Raw genomic sequence first — 18,882 nt, forward strand, 5'->3', positions numbered from 1 at the left:
GCCTTCCCACATATCACATGAGCAGCATGACACGGGTCTGGGCTCTCTTGCCATGACTTACCCTTAGATTAACCTAATTTTGCAACAGCAATGCTAAAACTTACCGACTGGTAAAGAAAAAGAAAAACTACTCGCCAATCACTAGCCAGCTGCTTACCCGCTGGGCTGTGACGTCAGCCTTCTATTTATTTCTGCTTCTTCTTTGCTTTCACAACCTGCAGCTGCACCAACTGTCCTATCGACGAAATCCCCGCTGGCCTCCCTGCTGGACGTTAGGCATTTTGTAGGCCTCTGTGATGCTGTCCCACCTCCTCAAAATTTCCACTGCTTCGCGACTCGTCTCTGGGTCTTTTGTAGGCTTCTCTGACGATGCTCCCCCTTCTCGAACTCCTCGTTGCCTCCCGACTCGTCGCTGGGCCTTTTCTGGCCTCGCCGACGCTTCTCCATCTCATCGAACGCCCCGCTGCCTCCCGACTCGATTCTGGGCATTTTGTAGGCCTCTCCGACGCTGCTCCGCCTCCTGAGTTGTTTGTAGAGCTCCTAATTTTCCGTTTTCTGAAACTCCAAATTGCGCTGTTGATGAAGCAGCAATTTCCTATTTAAGTGTCTACTCGTTCAATAAATATCGCTGAAATGTCCTGTTTATGGTGCGATCTCCTAAATCCTCTGCTGCAGGGAAAACTAAGTCACCTCTTTGTTGAGCTAACTCTGGTCTTTCTAAAAGCAATTCCCCTGTTTATGGAGCCAATTGTGCTATTTCTAGAGCTAATTCCAATGTTCGTGTGGCTGCAAATTTCCCAGTCTGTGCAGCTCCTAATTCAACTGTTTCTCGAGCAACTTCCCCTGTTCCTGGAGTTACTCGCCTTTTATCTATAGCTGAAAAGCCTTCTGTTTTTAGAGCACCTGATCTCCCTCTTTCTGTAGCTAATCAACATATTTCTAGACGGAATTACTCTCTTTCTGGAGCACCAAATTCCGGTGATTCTGGAGCACTTAATTCCCCGATTTATGGAATTAATTCCACTAATGAATAAAAACCTATTCTCCCTGTTTCTGGAGATATTTCCCTTATTCTGGGGTTAGTTTCATTATTCTCGGAGCTGCTAAATTCAACCTTACGGCAGCGCCGATTGACGATGTTGCTGGTGCTCGTATTGCCCCAGGTTATGCAGGTCCTAGTTCCACTGTTTCTGGAGCTATTACAGTTGTTTGTGGAGATAATAATTCCCCTGTTTCCGGAGCGTCAAACTGTGCTGTTTATGAAATATCAAATTGCGCTTATTTATATGTCTGCCATTTCCCGATATATATAACTCGGAATTATTCTGCTTATTGTGCGCTCTCCAATTACTCTGCTACAGGAATAAATAGTTTACCTGTTTCTTCAGCCTAAACTTATCTTTTTAAATGTAATTTATTTTGTTTCTGGAGCTACTTCCTCTGTACTTAACAAATTCCTGCGTTTCTTGAGCTCCTAATTCCTCTGTTTCTCCAGTGCCCAATTCTCTAGTTTCTGTATCTGATAATTATCATCTTTCCAGACCCAAGTCCCCTATTTCTGGAGCTAATACTCATGTTTCTGAACTAATTCCAGTACTCCTGGAACTCCGAATTCCCCTCTCTGCAGCTCCTAATTACGCGGGTCCTGGCGCTAATTTCCTTGTATCTGGAGCTAATTCCCCTGTTTCTGGAGCTCATCTTTTTTCTGGAGTTCCTAATATCCCAGATTGTGAATCTCCTAATGATTCTATTTCTGGAGGTAACTCCCCTGATTCTGTTGCTAATTGAACTGTTTCTGGAAATAATACATTTTTGTCTGGGGAAAATTAATGGAGATAATAATTTCCCTTTTTGTGGAGCTCCATATTGTGTGGTTTGTGAAGCAAAAACATTTTTGTTTTTTACATGCGCAGTAGTTTGCCAATATCTATGGCTCCGAATTGTCCTGTTTATGGTCCGCTCTCCCAATTAGCCTCAAACATAAACAGAAAATTCACCTTTTCTGGAGGTAACACTCTCCTCTTTCTAAACATAATTCTATTGTTTCTGGAGCTAATTGCGCTGTGCTGTGATTATCCCTGTGTTGCTGGAGATCGCCTCCCGTGATTCTGCAGCTCCCCATTGCCCTGTTTCTGTAGCGAATTCAACTCTTTCTGGAACTGCTAATTTACCAGTTTCTGTCATTTCTACGTTTCAACTTTCAAGACCTAATTCCACAGTTTGTAGACCTAATTCCCCTGTTTCTGGCGCTTATTCCGTTGTTTCTGCGCTAATTCCCGTGTTCCTGGCGCTCCTACTTGCTTTCTCTCTGCAACTACTCTTTTTCCTATGCCTGTAGGGAATTATTCTATTTTTCTAACTAATTTAGCTGTTTCTGGAGTTAATATTACCTTTTTTCCAGAGCAAATTCCATAGTTGCTGAAATTCCTAGTTGCTCTCTTTCTGGAGAATCTGAGTTGTTTGTGGAGCTTCCAGTTGTCCTTTTTCTGTAGCTCCAAATTAAGCTGTTTATGAAGCAACTAGTTATCCTACTTAAGTGTCTACGTCTACTATATATTCTACAAATGTCCTGTTTATGCTGCACTCTCAGAAATTCGCTGCTGCAGTGCCAGCTAAATTTGGGGATTCTAATTTGTTTGTGGAGTTCCTAATTGTCTTTTTTCTGGAGCTCCAAATTGAACTGTTGATGAAGCTCCCAATTGTCCTATTTAAGTGTCTACTAGTTATATATATATAGCTCCGAGGGAGGAATTAGCAGCTCCAGGAACAGCGGAATTAGAAGCTCCAGAAACAGTGGAACTAGCTTCAGAAACAGTGGAATTAGCAGCTCCAGGAAAAGTGGAATTAGCTCCAGAAACAGTGGAATTAGCTCCAGAAACAGCGGAATTAACTCCAGAAACAGTGGAATTAGCTCCAGCAACAGTGGAATTAACTCCAGAAACTGTGGAATGAGCTCCAGAAATCGTGGAATTAACTCCAGACACTGTGGAATTAGCTCCAGAAACAGTGGAATTTTCTCCAGAAACAGTGAAATTAACTTCAGAAACAGTAGAATTAGCTCCAGAACCAATGGAATTAACTCGCGAAACAGTGGAATTAGCTCCAGAAATAGTGGCATCAGCAGCTTCAGAAACAGTGGAATTAGCTCCAACAACAGTGGCATTAGCTTCAGAAACAGTGGAATTAGTTCCAGAAGCAGTGGAATTAGCAGTTCCAGAGACAGTGGAATTAGCTCCAGAAAAAGTGGAATTAGCCGCAGAAAGAGTGGCATTAGCTGTAGAAATAGAGGAATTTTTCCGAAAGAGGGGAATTAGCTACAGATACTTTGGAATTAGCCGCAGAAACAGTGGAATAAGCGCCAGCAACACAGGAATTATCTCCAAAAATATTGGAATTCGCAGCTACAGGAACTGTGGAATTAGCAGCTCCAGTAACAATAGTAGTAGCTTCAGAAATATTGGAATTAGCAGCTCCAGGAACAGCAGAATTAGCGCCAGAAGCAGTGGAATTAGCAGCTCCAGAAACAGTGGAATTAGCCCCAGAAACAGTGGGAGTAGCTCCAGAAACAGTGGAATTAACACCTAAAACAGCGGAATTAACTCCAGAAACAGTGGAATTAGCTCCAGAAACGCTGGAATTAACTCCAGCAACTGTGGAATTAGCTCCGGAAACAGTGGAATAAATTCCAGAAACAGTGGAATTAACTCCATAAACAGTGTAATTAGCTCCAGAAACACTGGAATTAACTCCAGCAACAGTGGAATTAGCTCCAGAAATAGTGGAATTAGCAGCTTCAGAAACAGTGGAATTAGCTCGAACAGTGGAATTAGCTTCAGAAACAGTGGAATTAGTTCCAGAAGGAGTGGAATTAGCAGTTCCAGAGACAGTGGAATTAGCTCCAGAAAAAGTGGATTAGTCACAGAAACAGTGGCATTAGCTCCAGGAATAGTGGAATTAACTCCAGGAACAGTGGAATTGCTCCAGAAACAGTGGAATTATTTCCAGAAACAGTGGAATTAACTCAATAAGCAGTGGAATTAGCTACAGAAACAGTGGATTAGTCACAGAAACAGTGGCATTAGCTCCAGAAATATTGGAAGTAACTCCAGGAACAGTGGAATTAGCTCCAGAAACAATGGAATTAATTCAGAAACAGTGGAATTAACTCCATAAGCAGTGGAATTAGCTCCAGAAACAGTGGAATTATATCCAGAAACGGTGGAATTAGCTCCAGAAACAGGGAGGAATTAGCAGCCGCAGAAAAACTTCAACTAGCTCCTTAAATAATGGAATTAGCTCCAGAAACAGTGAAATTAGCAGCTCCAGGAACAGGGGAATTAGCCCCAGAAATCGAGGAATTAGCCCCAGAAACAGAGGAATTAGCCCCAGAAACAGAGGAATTAGCTCCAGAAACAGTGGAAATGGAAGGACTATAAATAGAGGAATTAGCCCCAGAATCAGGTGAATTAGCAACAGAAACAATGGAATTAGATCCAGAAACAGTGGAATTAGATCCAGAAACAGTGCCGTTCGCAGCTTCAGAAACAGTGAAATTCGCTCCCGAAATTGTGGAATTATCTCCAGAAACAGTGGAATTAGCTGCAGCAACAGTGGAATTAGCTCCAGATAGAGGGGAGTTAGCCCCAGAAACAGTGGAATTAGCCACAGAAACAGTGGAATTAGCTCTAGAAACAGTGGAATTAGCTCCAGAAACAGAGGAATTTGATCAGGAAGTAATGGAATTAGCTCCAGAACATTGGAATTAGCAGCTGCAGAAAGAGGGGTATAAGCCGCAGAAACAGTGAGATTAGCTTAAGAAACAGGGGAATTAGCTCCATCAACAATGGAATTAGCTCCAGAAACAGGAATATTAGCAGTTCCAGGAAAATCGGAATTAGCAGCTGCAGAAACGATGGAATTAGCAGTTCCAGAAACTTTGGAATTAGCAGCTCCAGAAAGAGGGAGGAATTAGCAGCTCCAGGAACAGCGGAATTAGAAGCTCCAGAAACAGTGGAACTAGCTTCAGAAACAGTGGAATTAGCAGCTCCAGGAAAAGTGGAATTAGCTCCAGAAACAGTGGAATTAGCTCCAGAAACAGCGGAGTTAACTCCAGAAACAGTGGAATTAGCTCCAGCAACAGTGGAATTAACTCCAGAAACTGTGGAATGAGCTCCAGAAATCGTGGAATTAACTCCAGACACTGTGGAATTAGCTGCAGAAACAGTGGAATTTTCTCCAGAAACAGTGAAATTAACTTCAGAAACAGTAGAATTAGCTCCAGAACCAATGGAATTAACTCGCGAAACAGTGGAATTAGCTCCAGAAATAGTGGCATTAGCAGCTTCAGAAACAGTGGAATTAGCTCCAACAACAGTGGCATTAGCTTCAGAAACAGTGGAATTAGTTCCAGAAACAGTGGAATTAGCAGTTCCAGAGACAGTGTAATTAGCTCCAGAAAAAGTGGAATTAGCCGCAGAAAGAGTGGCATTAGCTGTAGTAATAGAGGAATTTGTTCCGAAAGAGGGGAATTAGCTACAGATACTTTGGAATTAGCCGCAGAAACAGTGGAATAAGCGCCAGCAACACAGGAATTATCTCCAAAAATATTGGAATTCGCAGCCACAGGAACTGTGGAATTAGCAGCTCCAGTAACAATAGTAGTAGCTTCAGAAATATTGGAATTAGCAGCTCCAGGAACAGCAGAATTAGCGCCAGAAGCAGTGGCATTAGCAGCTCCAGAAACAGTGGAATTAGCCCCAGAAACAGTGGGAGTAGCTCCAGAAACAGTGGAATTAACACCAAAAACAGCGGAATTAACTCCAGAAACAGTGGAATTAGCTCCAGAAACGGTGGAATTAACTCCAGAAACTGTGGAATTAGCTCCAGAAACAGTGGAATAAATTCCAGAAACAGTGGAATTAACTCCATAAACAGTGTAATTAGCTCCAGAAACACTGGAATTAACTCCAGCAACAGTGGAATTAGCTCCAGAAATAGTTGAATTAGCAGCTTCAGAAACAGTGGAATTAGCTCGAACAACAGTGGAATTAGCTTCAGAAACAGTGGAATTAGTTCCGGAAGGAGTGGAATTAGCAGTTCCAGAGACAGTGGAATCAGCTACAGAAAAAGTGGATTAGTCACAGAAACAGTGGCATTAGCTCCAGAAATAGTGGAATTAGCTCCAGGAACAGTGGAATTAGCTCCAGAAACAGTGGAATTAATTCCAGAAACAGTGGAATTAACTCCATAAGCAGTGGAATTAGCTCCGGAAACACTGTAATTAGCTCCAGAAATCGTGGAATTAACTCCAGAAACAGTGGAATTAGCTCCAGAAACAGTGGAATTAATTCCAGAAACAGTGGAATTAACTCCATAAACAGTGGAATTAGCTCCAGAAATAGTGGAATTAGCAGCTTCAGAAACCGTGGAATTAGCTCCAACAACAGTGGAATTAGCTTCAGAAACAATGGAATTAGTTCCAGAAGGAGTGGCATTAGCAGTTCCAGAGACAGTGGAATTAGCTCCAGAAAATGTGGATTAGTCACAGAAACAGTGGAATTAGCTCCAGAAACAGTGGCATTAGTTCCAGAAGCATTGGAATTAACTCCATAAATAGTGGAATTAGCTCCAGAAACACTGGCATTAACTCCAGAAACAGTGGAATTAGCTCCAGATATAGTGGAATTAGCAGCTTCAGAAACAGTGGAATTAGCTCCAACAACAGTGGAATTAGCTTCAGAAACAGTGGAATTAGCTCCAGAAGGAGTGGACTTAGCAGTTCCAGAGACAGTGGAATTAGCTCCAGAAAAAGTGGATTAGCCACAGAAACAGTGGAATTAGCTCTAGAAATAGAGGAATTTGCTCAGAAAGAGGGGAATTAGCTCCAGAAACTTTGGAATTAGCCGCAGAAACAGTGGAATTAGCGCCAGAAACAGAGGAATTATCTCCGGAAATATTGGAATTAGCAGCAACAGGAACCGTGGAATTAGCAGCTTCAGTAACAATAGTAGTAGCTTCAGAATATTGGAATTAGCAGCTCCAGGATCAGCAGAATTAGCGCCAGAAGCAGTGGAATTAGCAGCTCCAGAACCAGTGGAATTAGCTCCAGAAACAGTGGGAGTAGCTCCAGAACAGTGGAATTAGCAGCTGCAGAAACAGGGGACTTAGCCACAGAAACAGTGGGAGTAGCTCCAGAAACAGTGGAATTAGCTCCTGTAAAAGTGAGGAATAGGCCACTCCAGAAACAGTGTAATTATCTCTAGTAACAATGGAATTAGCTCCAGAAACAGGAATATTAGCATTTCCAGGAGCTTTGGAATTAGCAGCTGCAGAAACGATGGAATTAGCAGTTCCAGCAACTTTGGAATTAGCAGCTCCAGAAAGTGTGAGGAATTAGCAGCTCCAGTAACAGTGGAATTAGAAGCTCCAGAAACAGTGGAACTAGATTCAAAAATAGTGGAATTAGCAGCTTCAGGAACAGTGGAATTAGCAGCTTCAGGAACAGTGGAATTAGCTCCAGAAACAGTGGAATTAACTCCAGAAACAGTGGAATTAGCTCCAGCAACAGTGGAATTAACTCCTGAAACTGTGGAATGAGCTCCAGAAATAGGGGAATTAACGCCAGAAACAGTGGAATCAACTCCAGAAACAGTGGAACTAGCTGCAGAAACAGTGGAATTAACTCCAGAAACAGTGGGATTCGCTCCAGAAACACTGCAATTAACTCCAGAAACAGTGTAATTAGCTCCAGAAATAGTGGAACTAGCAGGTTCATAAACAGTGGAATTAGCTCCAACAGTGGAATTAGCTTCAGAAACAATGGAATTAGTTCCAGAAGCAGTGGAATTAGCAGTTCCAGAGACAGTGAAATTAGCTCCAGAAAAAGTGGAATGAGCAGCAGAAACAGTGGAATTACCTCTAGAAATAGAGAAATTTGTTCAGAAAGAGGGGAATTAGCTCAAGAAACTTTGCAATTAGCCGCAGAAACAGTGGAATTAGCGCCAGAAACGGAGGAATTATCTCCATACATATTGGAATTAGCCGCAACAGGAACTGTGGAATTAGCAGCTACAGTAACAATAGTAGTAGCTTCAGAAATAGCTTCAGAAATATTGGAATTAGCAGCTCCAGGATCAGCAGAATTCGCGCCAGAAGCAGTGGAATTAGCAGCTCCAGAAACAGTGGAATTAGCTCCAGAACAGTGGAATTAGCAGCTGCAGAAACAGGGGAATTAGCCCCAGAAACAGTGGGAGTAGCTCCACAAACAGTGGAATTAACACCAAAAACAGGGGAATTAACTCCAGAAACAGTGGAATTAGCTCCAGAAACGGTGGAATTAACTCCAGAAACTGTGGAATTAGCTCCAGAAACAGTGGAATAAATTCCAGAAACAGTGGAATTAACTCCATAAACAGTGTAATTAGCTCCAGAAACACTGGAATTAACTCCAGCAACAGTGGAATTAGCTCCAGAAATAGTTGAATTAGCAGCTTCAGAAACAGTGGAATTAGCTCGAACAACAGTGGAATTAGCTTCAGAAACAGTGGAATTAGTTCCGGAAGGAGTGGAATTAGCAGTTCCAGAGACAGTGGAATCAGCTACAGAAAAAGTGGATTAGTCACAGAAACAGTGGCATTAGCTCCAGAAATAGTGGAATTAACTCCAGGAACAGTGGAATTAGCTCCAGAAACAGTGGAATTAATTCCAGAAACAGTGGAATTAACTCCATAAGCAGTGGAATTAGCTCCGGAAACACTGTAATTAGCTCCAGAAATCGTGGAATTAACTCCAGAAACAGTGGAATTAGCTCCAGAAACAGTGGAATTAATTCCAGAAAGAGTGGAATTAACTCCATAAAAAGTGGAATTAGCTCCAGAAATAGTGGAATTAGCAGCTTCAGAAACCGTGGAATTAGCTCCAACAACAGTGGAATTAGCTTCAGAAACAATGGAATTAGTTCCAGAAGGAGTGGCATTAGCAGTTCCAGAGACAGTGGAATTAGCTCCAGAAAATGTGGATTAGTCACAGAAAAAGTGGAATTAGCTCCAGAAACAGTGGCATTAGTTCCAGAAGCATTGGAATTAACTCCATAAATAGTGGAATTAGCTCCAGAAACACTGGCATTAACTCCAGAAACAGTGGAATTAGCTCCAGATATAGTGGAATTAGCAGCTTCAGAAACAGTGGAATTAGCTCCAACAACAGTGGAATTAGCTTCAGAAACAGTGGAATTAGCTCCAGAAGGAGTGGAATTAGCAGTTCCAGAGACAGTGGAATTAGCTCCAGAAAAAGTGGATTAGCCACAGAAACAGTGGAATTAGCTCTAGAAATAGAGGAATTTGCTCAGAAAGAGGGGAATTAGCTCCAGAAACTTTGGAATTAGCCGCAGAAACAGTGGAATTAGCGCCAGAAACAGAGGAATTATCTCCGGAAATATTGGAATTAGCAGCAACAGGAACCGTGGAATTAGCAGCTTCAGTAACAATAGTAGTAGCTTCAGAATATTGGAATTAGCAGCTCCAGGATCAGCAGAATTAGCGCCAGAAGCAGTGGAATTAGCAGCTCCAGAACCAGTGGAATTAGCTCCAGAAACAGTGGGAGTAGCTCCAGAACAGTGGAATTAGCAGCTGCAGAAACAGGGGACTTAGCCACAGAAACAGTGGGAGTAGCTCCAGAAACAGTGGAATTAGCTCCTGTAAAAGTGAGGAATAGGCCCATCCAGAAACAGTGTAATTATCTCGAGTAACAATGGAATTAGCTCCAGAAACAGGAATATTAGCATTTCCAGGAGCTTCGGAATTAGCAGCTGCAGAAACGATGGAATTAGCAGTTCCAGCAACTTTGGAATTAGCAGCTCCAGAAAGAGTGAGGAATTAGCAGCTCCAGTAACAGTGGAATTAGAAGCTCCAGAAACAGTGGAACTAGATTCAAAAATAGTGGAATTAGCAGCTTCAGGAACAGTGGAATTAGCAGCTTCAGGAACAGTGGAATTAGCTCCAGAAGCAGTGGAATTAACTCCAGAAACAGTGGAATTAGCTCCAGCAACAGTGGAATTAACTCCTGAAACTGTGGAATGAGCTCCAGAAATAGGGGAATTAACGCCAGAAACAGTGGAATCAACTCCAGAAACAGTGGAACTAGCTGCAGAAACAGTGGAATTAACTCCAGAAACAGTGGAATTCGCTCCAGAAACACTGCAATTAACTCCAGAAACAGTGTAATTAGCTCCAGAAATAGTGGAACTAGCAGGTTCATAAACAGTGGAATTAGCTCCAACAGTGGAATTAGCTTCAGAAACAATGGAATTAGTTCCAGAAGCAGTGGAATTAGCAGTTCCAGAGACAGTGAAATTAGCTCCAGAAAAAGTGGAATAAGCAGCAGAAACAGTGGAATTACCTCTAGAAATAGAGAAATTTGTTCAGAAAGAGGGGAATTAGCTCAAGAAACTTTGCAATTAGCCGCAGAAACAGTGGAATTAGCGCCAGAAACGGAGGAATTATCTCCATACATATTGGAATTAGCCGCAACAGGAACTGTGGAATTAGCAGCTGCAGTAACAATAGTAGTAGCTTCAGAAATAGCTTCAGAAATATTGGAATTAGCAGCTCCAGGATCAGCAGAATTCGCGCCAGAAGCAGTGGAATTAGCAGCTCCAGAAACAGTGGAATTAGCTCCAGAACAGTGGAATTAGCAGCTGCAGAAACAGGGGAATTAGCCACAGAAACAGTGGGAGTAGCTCCAGAAACAGTGGAATAAGCTCCTGTAAAAGGGAGGAATAGGCAACTCCAGAAACAGTGTAATTATCTTAAGCAACAATGGAATTAGCTCCAGAAACAGGAATATTAGCATGTCCAGGAACATCGGAATGTGCAGCTGCAGAAAGGATGGAATTAGCAGTTCCAGCAACTTTGGAATTAGCAGCTCCAGAAAGAGGGAGGAATTAGCAGCTCCAGGAACAGTGGAATTAGCTCCAGAAATAGGGGAATTAACTCCAGAAACAGTGGAATTAACTACAGAAGCAGTGGAATTAGCTCCAGAAAAAGTGAAATTAACTCCAGAAATAGTGTAGTTAGCTCCAGGAATAGCGGAATTAACTCCAGAAACAGTGGCTTAACTCCATAAACAGTAGAATTAGCTCCAGAAACAGTGGAATTACCTCCAGAAAGAGTGGAATTAGCTCCAGAAAAAAGGTAAATTACCTTCAGATAAAGTGGAATTAGCCGCTGAAACAGTGGAATTCGTTCCAGAATCAGTGCAATTACCATTTCCCAAGACAGTGGAATTAGCTCCAGAAAAAAGGTGAATTAACTCCAGAAACAGTGGAATTAGCTCCAGAAATAGTGGAATTAGCAGCTTCAGAAACAGTCGAATTAGCTCCAACAAAAGTGGAATTAGCTTTCGAAACAGTGGAATTAGCTCCAGAAATATTAGAATTTGCAGCCACAAGAATTGTGGAATTAGCAGCTCCAGGAACAATGGAATTAGCTTCCGAACTATTGGAATTAGCAGCAAAAAGAACAGTGGAATTAGCTGCTCCGGAAAAAGAGGAATTAGATCCAGAAACAGTGGAATCATCAGTTCCATGAACAGCCGAATTAGCGCCAGAAACTGGATTTAGCAGCTCCAGAACAGTGCAATTAGCTCCAGAAACAGTAGAATTAGCAGCCCTAGAAACAGGGGAATTAGCCCCAGAAACAGTGGAATTATCTGCAGGAACATCGGAATTAGCAGCTTCAGAAACAGGGAGAAATTAGCAGCTCCAGAACAGGGGAATTAGCTTTAGAAACAGAGGAATTAGCTCCAGAAACAGGGAAATTAGCTCCAGAAACTGAGAACTCAGCAGCTCCAGAAAGAGTGGAATTAGCAGCTTCAGACACAGGGGAATTATATTCAGAAATCGTGGAATTAACTTCAGAAGCAGGGAAATTAGCTTCAGAAATAGCGGAATTTGCAGCACCAAGAAAAGGTGGAATTAGCAGCTCCAGAAACAGTGGAATATGATGCATAAATATTGGAATTACCAGCTCCAGAAATAGTGGAATTAGCTCCAGAAACAGTGTAATTAGCACTTCCATAAAAAGTGGAATTATCAGCTTCAGACGCAGAAGAAATCGCTCCAGGAACAGTGGAATCAGCTCCAGAAATAGTGGAATTAGCTGCAGAACAGAGTAATTATCAGCTCCAGAAACATTGGATTCGCTTCAGAAACAGTGGAATTAGCACCAGGAACAGTGGAATTAGCAGCTACAGATTGAGTTGAATTAGCTCCAGAAACAGAGAATTAGCTTCCAGAACAGTGGAAGTAGCTCCAGAAACAGTGGAATTAGCAGCTCCAGGAACTTTGGAATTAGCAGCTCCAGAAAGAAGGAGAAATTAGCAGCTCCAGGAACAGTGGAATTAGCTCCAGAAACGGTTGAAGCAGGTCGAGAAAGAGGTTAATTTGAAATTAAAGGAACTGGTGATTAGCAGCTCTAGACACAGTGGGATTATCTCCAGGAACTGTAGAATTGTGCGCTGCAGAAACAGGGGAATTGGAGCTCAGGAACAGAGGACTTCGCGCAGCACAGCGGAACTATCGACGGAAACATGGTAATTCGGTTAGACAGAGAAGAGTTAGCTCAATAAATAGGAAAATTAGCTGTTCCTTCAGCAGGAGAATTAGGGCAGCGCGCCACAAGCAGAACACTTCAGAGCTATATCGATCGGGAGAATATTAGCAACATGAATACAGAATTAGACGCTGCATAAACAGTGCATTTGTAGATCCAGAATCATAGGAATTAGAATCTCCACAACAAGTGAAATAACTACAGAAACAGGGCACTAGGCCCGACATATGATGTGGCATTAGAACGTACAGCAACATGGGAATCAGCAGCTCCCAGAACAGAGAAATTAGCCCCAGAATGAGTGAATTAGCTCCAGAAACGGGCAATAGTATCGCCTTAAATATATGAATTAATTCCAGAAACATGAAAATTAGTTGCATAAATACTGGAATTTATTCCACAAACCAGTGAATTATGTGCATCAGAAACGCCCGAATTTGAAGCAATAGAAAGACGAATTATGGCCTAAAAAACGGTAATTATCTCCAGACATTGGGAGAATCGGTTGCTCCAGAAACAGAGGGAATTTCGGCGACATAAACAGGGGAATCATGAGATCCAGAAACAAGAGACTTGTGGATCAGTAAACAAAGTAATTCGGAGCAAAATAAACAGAATATTTATGAGGTCAAGATAGAGCGGAATTAGGGGAGCACCACATCTACATGGAAATGGGAAATTGGGGCACAGCTCCATAAACAAGCCTCTTCGATTTTCCTTTAGCAGAGCAATTAGGAGATTGCACCTTAAACAAGACAATCCGGTGCTATATATATATATATATATATAGGGTAAAAGTAGCCACATAAATTAGGTGTTCCACAAACAGTGCTATTTGCAGCTCCAGGAATTGTGCAATGATGGGCTTCACAAACAAGGAAAAGTTGGAAGTCTCGAAATTCGGTTATTACGAACTCCAGAAACATTGATAATAGCAGTTCCAGGAATAGAAGGATTAGCCCCAGAACAAGACAATTAGTTATAGAAACACTGGAATTAACTCCACAAATCTGGGACTTCGGAGGTCCATAAACGCAGGTATTAGCAGCTCCCGAAACAGGGGAATTGTCCCTAAAAATATGGGAATTAGCTCGATCAAGGGGCAGCATCAAGTGTTCCGGAAACCGTAGACTTTGCAGCAAAAAAACAGGGTGTTTAGCTTCAGCAGCATGAGATTACGATATCCAGTAACAAGGCAATTATGGTTCCATAAAGAATTTGAAGCAAAAGATACAGGAGATTTAGGAGATCCAGATGCAGGGAATTTGGGAGAAGGCTCCATCAACATGGAACATAGGAGAGGGCACAAGAAAGTGGGAAATGTGGAGATAGCACCGGAAAAAGGAAATTAGCTGTTCCTATAGCAGGGGTAATTGGAGAGCGCACCATTAACAGGACAATTCGGATTTATAGGGGAACGTGCAGCTGCAAGAAAACAATAATGATGTGCTCCATGAACTGCGAAATATGAAGCTCCATTGTCAGCGATATTAGCAACTCCACAAAAAAATAAATAATTTCCAGAACAAGAGGGATTAGGTCCTCCAGAAACGGGGGAATCTGCACCAGAATCAGAAGTATTACCGACTGAAACAGTTGAATTAGCTACAGAAACATGGGAGTTACCTCCAGAAACAGAGGAATTAGGATCTCCTCAAACTGCGATATCAGGAGCTCCAGAAAAATATGAATTACCTCCACAACCAGGGGTATGAGATTCAGAATCAGGGGAATTGGCAGCAGCAGATTGAGGAGCTCAAGTAACCCGGGAATTAGATCGGAAATAAGGACATTCACTTCAGAAACAGGGAAATTAATTCCAGAAATATTACTGAAACTGGGGAAATATAAGTTCCAGAAAGAAGGGAATTGTGGTTCCATAAACAAAGTAAGTTGGAGAAAAAGATGCAGAAGTTTTTGGAGATCCAGATGCAGGGAAATTAGCAGAGGGCTCCATCAACGTGGAACGTTGGAGCAGGCTCCAGAAGATGGGACATTTGGAGCCAGCTCCAGAATCAGGTGTATTCGCTGTTCCTGTATCAGGGAGTTTGGAGAGTGCACTTTAAAGATGAAAATTCGGAGCTATATCTATAGGGGAACTAGTAACCACGAACGAACACAATTATGTGCTCCAAAAACAGCGCAATTTGGGGTTCCAGGTAGGTTTTTTTGGGAGCTTCACAAGCAACTGAAACATCTCCTGCGATAATGGAACTAGTGCCTGCAGAATCTAGGGATTTAGCTCAAGAGGCAGAATTATTAGCCCCTGAAACAGGGGAAATAGCTACAGAAACAGAGGCGTTTCCTGCAGAAACTGAGGAATTCGGAGTTTCACAAACTGGGACATTAGGATCTGCAGAAAAAAGAAGAATTAGCTGCGGAATCATGGGATTTAGCACCAGGAACACCGGAATTAGCACATAAACAAGGGAAATAACTCTATAAACAGAGGCTCAACTCCAGAAACAGTTCAATCATCTCCAGAATAGGGGAATTAACTCCAAAAACGGGAATTACACGATCCAGAAACAATGGAAGCATGGTTCCATGAACAAATTCATTTGGAGCAAATCAAACAGGAGATCTAGGAGATCCCGATATAGGGTAATTAGAAGAGGGCAGTTTCACCATGGAACTTTGGTGCAGGCTCTAGAAACTGGGAATTTTGGAGCCATCTCCAGAAACAAGTGAATTAGCTGATCCTGTCGAATGAGGATTAGGAGAGCGCACCACAAACAATAAAATTTGGAGCTATATATATCGGAGAACTAGTGGCCACATGAAAAGAGCAATTAGGTGCAATATAAACAGGGCAATTTCGAGCCCCAAGAAACAGAAGAATTAGGAGCTTCAGAGAGGGGAATTACTCGTTCCAGGAATACTGGATTTAGTTCAGTAACAAGAGTATTAGCTCCATAAACAGATCAATTAGGTCTAGAAAGATGTGAATTCGTAGTTACAGAAACTGCCGAATTGGGCACTGCAGGAATGGGAAATTAGGAGCTCCAGAAACATGGGATTTTAATCAGTACAGCGAAAGTTGTTCCAGAAATAACTGAATTACATTTAGAAAAAGAAGCGTTGTCTCATGAAATTGATGAACTCGCTTTTCCTGTTGCAGGGGAATTAGGAGAGCGCACCAGAAGCAGAATATTTCAGAGCTAAATATAGCGGGAAATAGTAGCCACATAAAAAACACAATTAGGTGCTTCGTAAACAGCGCAATTTGAAGCTCCAGAAACAGGGCAATTAATTTCTCCATAAACAACTGAAATAGCTCCAGAAACAGGGGAACTGGAACCAACATAACCTGGGGTAGTCGGAGTTCCAGCAACAGCGGTATTGTGAGCTTTCGTAAGATTTGATTTAGCAGCTCCAAGAACATTGAAATTAACCCCTAAAAAGAGAAATAACTCCAGGAACAGTGGGAATGGGATATTCTTAGTTACCGGAATTAATTCCAGAAACCGGGGATTTAGCTGCAGAAATATTGGAGTTAACTCGACAAACTGGGGAATTAAGTGCTCCAGAAACACCAGAATTAGGAACTGCAGAGAGAGGGGAATTATGCCCAGAGGTTTCACGATTATATACAGAAAGAGAGAATTAGGTGCTCCAGAAACAGAGGACACTTCAGCTACAGATAAAAGATGATTTGCTCCTTGAACAGGGGAATTTGATCCCGTAGCAGAGGAATTCGAAGCTCCAGAGACTGGGAAATTAGTAGCCCCGGGAATATTGGAATTAGCTCCAGAAACAAAGCAATTACCTCCAGAAACAGGGGAATTGGTGTTAGAACGAATAGAGTAAGCTCTAGAAAGAGGTGACTTAGCTGACACTGCAGCAGGGGATTTACGAGAGCGCACCATAAGCAGGACATTTCGGAGATATATATATAACTAGTAGACACTTAAATACGACAATTCGGTGCTTCATAAACAGCGCAATTTGGAGCTCCAGAAAAAGGACAATTAGGAGCTCCACAAACAACTCAGAATCTCCAGAAAGAGGGAAACGAGACTTCCAGAAATGCGGGTTTTTCTCCGAAAAGAAAGATATTGGGTCCTGACACAGCTGCATTAGCTACAGAAACATGGGAATTCCCTCAGGAAACAGGGAAATTAGGAGTCGCAGAAAGAAGGCAAGTCGGAGCTCCAAGAACATGGGAATTAGCGCAGAAATAAGCGAATTAGCGCCGAAAACAAGGGAATTAGTGCCGGAAACAGTGGACCTAAACCGAGAAACTGTGGAATTAGGTCTTGAAAGATGAATACAAGGAGTCACAGAAACTGGTAAATTAGCAGCCCCAGAAACAGAGGAATTAGCTTCAGAAACAGGCAATGTGGAGCTGCAGAAACAGAGGAAGCGAGCTGCAGGAACACAGGAATAATCACAGTACAGAGAAATTACCTCCCAAGCTCTCCTACACCAGCAAGCACTCATACCCACAAACCTATCCTACGCTGCCCAAACGCTCCTGCTCCACACTAAGCTTTACTAACCCCAAAAGCTCTCCAACCCCGCCCAAGCTCTCCTACCCCCAAAGTTCTCTTAACCCCCCAACTCGACTAGCCCCGCAAGCTCTCCTACCCCCCAAGATCTCCTACCCTCCCAAGCTCTCCTTCGCACACCAAGCTCTCCTAACCCCGCCCCCAAGCTCTCCTAACTCCCAAGCTCTCCTACCCACAAGCTCTCCTACACCACAAAGCTGTCCTAACCGCTCAAGCTCTGCTACGCTCCCCATGCTCTCCTCCCCCCACCTAGATCTCCTCCCCCCACAATCTCTCCTAACCACCAAAGCTCTCCTACCCCGCCAAGCTCTTCCACCCGCCAAACTCTCCAGCCCTCCCAAGCTCTCCCATGCCCCAAGCACTCCTACCGCCACAAATTCTCCAACACACCGAAAGCTCTCCTAACTCGCCAATTTCGCCTACCCCATCCCAAGCTCTCCTACGCCCCCCAAGCTATCCTAATCCCCAATCTCTCCATCACCCCAATCTCTCGTACCACCCTAATCTCTCCTACCCGCAAATCTCCCCGACCCCACCAAGCTCTCCTGCACCCAAGCTCACCTACCCACAAGTTATCCTACCACCAAAGCTCTCCTATTCACCCCAAGCTCTTCTACCCCCCAAACTCTCCTCGCCCCCCAGCTCTCCTACCACCCCAGCTCTTCTACCACCTCCCCCAGCTCTCCTACCCCCGCAGCTCAACCCCACTCCCAAGCTCTCCTACCCGCTCAAGCTCTCCTACCCCAAAAGCCCTCCTACCACATCCCCAAGCTCTCCTACCCCCACGCTTTCCTACCTCCCAAGCTCTCCGACCGCCTCCCAAGCTCGCCTACCCTCCTAACCTGTCCTAGCCCGTTCCCCAAGATCTCGTACCGCCCAAGCTCTCCAATCCCGCAAAACTCTCCTAATCCCCAAGCTGTTCTACCCCGCAAAGCTTTCCTTTCCCCTCAAAATCTTCTACATCCCCAAGCTCTCCTACCCCCAAGCTCTCCTACACCCACGTTCTCCGACGCCGCAAGCTCTCCTATCCCCCAAGCTCTCCTAAACCAAAACTCTCCATCCCCACAATCTCTCGTACCACCCCAATCTCTCCGAACCGCAAATCTCTCCTACCCCACCAATTTCTCCGACACACCCAAGCTCACCTACCCCCAAGCTCTCCTACCACCAAAGCTCTCCTCTTCACCCCAAGCTCTTCTACCCCCAAACTCTCCTCGCCCCCCAGTTCTCCAACCACCCCAGTTCTCCTACCACCTCCTCCAGCTCTCCAAACAACCCAGCTCTCCTACCCCCGCAGCTCAACCCAACCCCACAATATCTCCGGCCCGCACCAGCTCTCATATCCCAAAAGCTGAACTACCACACACCCCAAGCTCTCCTACCACCCACGCTCTCCTACCTCCAAAGCTCTCTCATCCCCCCAAGCTCTCCGACCGCCTCTCAAGTTCTCCTACGCCCTCTAACCTGTCCTACCACGCTCCCCAAGATCTCGTACCGCCCAAGCTCTCCAATCCCGCCAAACTCTCCTACTCCACAAGCTCTTCTACCACACAAATCATTGCTTCCCCCTCAAAATCTCCTACATCCCCATGCTCTCCTACCCCCCCAAGCTCTACTACACCCCAAGTTCACCTACACCCCAAGCTCTCCTAACCCGCAAGTTCTCATACTCCCCCAAGCTCTCCCATCCCCCCAAGCTCTCCTACCCCTCCAATCTCTCTTACTCCCCTCCCCAAGTTCTCGTAAAACCTAAGCTCTCCAAA

Source organism: Pristiophorus japonicus, unplaced genomic scaffold, assembly GCF_044704955.1.
Source record: "Pristiophorus japonicus isolate sPriJap1 unplaced genomic scaffold, sPriJap1.hap1 HAP1_SCAFFOLD_109, whole genome shotgun sequence".
Lineage (NCBI taxonomy): Eukaryota > Metazoa > Chordata > Chondrichthyes > Pristiophoridae > Pristiophorus > Pristiophorus japonicus.